Source organism: Pteropus alecto, unplaced genomic scaffold, assembly GCF_000325575.1.
Source record: "Pteropus alecto unplaced genomic scaffold, ASM32557v1 scaffold45, whole genome shotgun sequence".
Taxonomy (NCBI): domain Eukaryota; kingdom Metazoa; phylum Chordata; class Mammalia; order Chiroptera; family Pteropodidae; genus Pteropus; species Pteropus alecto.
Window position 1 is genome coordinate 26,376,129 of NW_006442491.1, and position 3,443 is coordinate 26,379,571.

General features: G+C 37.3%; 1 pseudogene; it reads left to right on the forward strand.

Moving 5' to 3' along the window:
* The first annotated feature begins 380 nt into the window (after positions 1 to 380).
* Positions 381 to 499, forward strand: LOC112471241 (annotated as a pseudogene).
* The last annotated feature ends 2,944 nt before the right edge of the window (positions 500 to 3,443 follow it).

Sequence of the window (3,443 nt, forward strand, 5' to 3'; positions counted from 1 at the left end):
TTGTCAGACATCCATAGCCAGCTCTCTTGCTTAGAAATAAATTTTTAAACCTGAAGATTCTTGTGTTCCTTTTTAAAATTTGCTTCATTGCCTTGCTCATTCCTTTGTCTCTCAACTTAGTGGCAGCTAACTAGTTGCATCTAAAGATTTGAGTGGGAAAGACAATCCCATTAATTTAATTGTTCTCTCCAAGCTGGCTTCAATTTTCTGGCAAAAACTTTTAAGAGACAGTGTTGGTACAGTTTTGGGGTCATGATATTAACTCCTGTTAAGTTTGATACTACAGGGCTATCACTCTTTTTGAAAATTTTATTTTATTATTAACTTCAAGTATACAGTACATTGGTTAGACATTCATATAGTTTATGACTTGATCCTCCGTTTATGGCTGGGCTACCTTGAACAAGCCCGATCCTATCTGATCTCGGAAGCTAAGCAGGGTCAGGCCTGGTTAGTACTTGGATGGGAGACCACCTAGAAAGACCAGATGCTGTAGGCATAAAAAATAAATAAATAAATAAGGGATTGTAAGCTGACAAGTTCCTTGCAATCTGTGAGGTCAACCAACGGTTGCCTTGCCAAATGAATGAATGAATGAATGAATGAGTAAATAAATAAATAAATCGATCCCCCTAACTGCTCTCTCTCTCTTCTGGCTCTCCATCTAGCCATTATATTAATGCTAACTGCATTCCTTATGCCATGCTCCCCATCCCCATGGCCATCTATCAACTACTAATTTGTGCTTCTTTAACCCTTTACTCCATTCTCCCAGTCCCCCAACCCTCTCTGGCTGGCACCAGATTGTCCTCTATATTTTTAAGTCTGTTTTTGATTAGTTTGTTCTTTTGTTCCTTAGAGTCTGCATATAAATGAAATCATATGGTATTTATCTTTTTCTATCTGACTTATTTCACTCAGCATAATAACCTCTAGGTACATCCATGTCATTGCAAATGGTAGGATTTCATTTTTTTAATGGTTGAGTAGTGTTCCATTGTATATATGGACCATAAGTTTTTTATCCAACTGTCTGTTGATGGGCATTTAGGTTACTTCCATATCTTGGCTATTGTAAATTGTGCTGCCATGAACATAGGGGTGCATAGATCTGTATGAATTATTGTTTTGGTTTTCTTTTGATAAATACTCAGAAGTGCAATTGCTGGGTCAAGAGGTATATCCATTTTTAATTTTTTGAGAAAGCTCTAGACTTTTTCATAGTGGCCGCACCAATTTGCAATCCCACCAACAGTGTATGAGAGTTCTTTTTTCTCCACATCCTCACCAACACTTGTTCTTTGGTTTATTAATGATAGCCATTGTGACAGGTGTGAGGTGATATCTTATAGTGGTTTTAATTCACATTTCTCTGATGATTAGTGACCTTGAGCATCTTTTCATATGTCTATTGGCCATCTGTATTTCTTCTTTGGAGAAATATTTGTTCAGGTCTTCGTCCCATTTTTTAATTGGGTTTTTTGTTTTCGTTGAGTTGTATGAGTGCTTTATATATTTGAATATTAACCTCTTATCAGATGTATAATAAACGAATATCTTCTCCCATTCAGTCGGTTGTTTTTTTGTTTTGTTGATGGTTTTATTTGCTGTACAAAAACTTTTTAGTTTGATGTAGTCCCGTTTGTTTATTTTTTCTTTCGTTTCTTTTGTTTCCCCTGCCCAGGGAGATATCTGAAAAGAAATTACTGTTAGCACTATCTGAGAGTTTTATTGCCTCTGTTTTCTTCTAGAAGTTTATGGTTTCGGGTCTTACGTTTAAGTCTTTAATCCATTTCACGTCTTTTCTTGTATATGGAATAAGAAGGTAGTCCAGTTTCTTTTTTTTTACATGTATCTTTCCAATTTTCCCAGCACTATTTATTAAAGAGACTGTCTTTACCCCACTGTATATTCTTGCCTCCTTTGTCGTATATTACATGAGTATATAGGCATGGATTTATTTCTGGGCTCTCTATTCTGTTCCATTGATCAATGTATCTGTTTTTATGGCAGTACCATGCTGTTTTGGTTACTGTAGCCTTGTAGTATAGTTTGATATCAGATAGTGTGATACCTCCCACTTTGTTCTTTCTCAAGATTGCTATGGCTATTTGGGGTCTTTTATGGTTCCATATAAATGTTAGGATTATTTGTTCTAGCTCTCTGAAAAATGCCATTGGTATTTTGATAGAGATTGCATTGAATCTATTTATTGCTTTGGGTAGTATGGCCATTTTAATTATGTTGATGCTTCCTACCCATGAGTATGGTATATGCTTCTATTTATTTGTATCTTCTTTAATTTATTTTTTCAATGACTTATAATTTTTTGAGAACAGGTCTTCTACCTCCTTGGTTAATTTGATTCCCAGGTGTTTTTATTGTTTTCAATGCAATTGTAAATGGCATTGTTTTTAATTTCTCTTTCCAAAGACAGAAAGATCCTGAGTCCTAAAGGATTTCATGGAACAGAATCTCCTCCTTCTAGGCCTGGACTATCTACCTCCAGTATTTTATATGAGATATAAACATTTATTGTGTTAAAGCCACTATATCTCTTAAACACAGCCATACCTAATTTTGGTACCTTCACATGGAGTGCTGAATGTAACAAAGACAAACAAAAAAAAAACTATATAAGTGTCTTCACTTCACCAGTCCTTAAGGTATTGCCCTTGTCCTTGTGATTCTAAAAGGACTACAACATAAAAAGGGTGATTTTTTCTGGTTTTGGTACTGAAAGCCAATGTTTGGGAAATCCTTCAGCGCTGGGTAAACTGGTCATCCACTATTTTGTTTCCACCCCATTTCGGTGTACTATAATACAACTCCAGTGCTTACTACCCGGAGTGAGCATCGGATTCCACAAGTTAAGGGCTCATTTCTTCCCAAGACTGCCCACGCTTCAGACACCAACTACAGGACACCATGCCACCTGAATTTCTGACCAATTGGCTACCAATCCAGGAGGTTTGTACAATCTCCCTTAGGTTTGATAATTTGCTAGAATGATCCACAGAACTCCCTGAAAGTGTTAAACTTAGAATTTTATCATAAAGGATATACACAGGGAGAGATTGGGAAGGGTCCAGAATGTAGAGCTTCCATGCCCTCTGCCGGAGGAATCGGGGTGCATCACTCACCCTGCACATCGATTTGTGTACCAATCAGGAAGCTCCTCTGAGCTTTGATGTTCAGAGTTTTTATCTAGGTTTCATTACATAGGCATGGTTGATTAAATCATTGGCCAAGTGAATAAACTCAATATCCAGCCCCACTACCCTTTCTAGGGGTTGGGCAGTTGAAAGTCCCAGGCCTCTAACCACATACTTAGTCCTTCTGGTGACCAACACCCATCCTGAAAGTATCTAGGGTCTCACCATGAGTCATTTTATTAGCAGAATAGAGATGCCCCTGTCGCTCAGGAAATTCCTCTGGTTTTG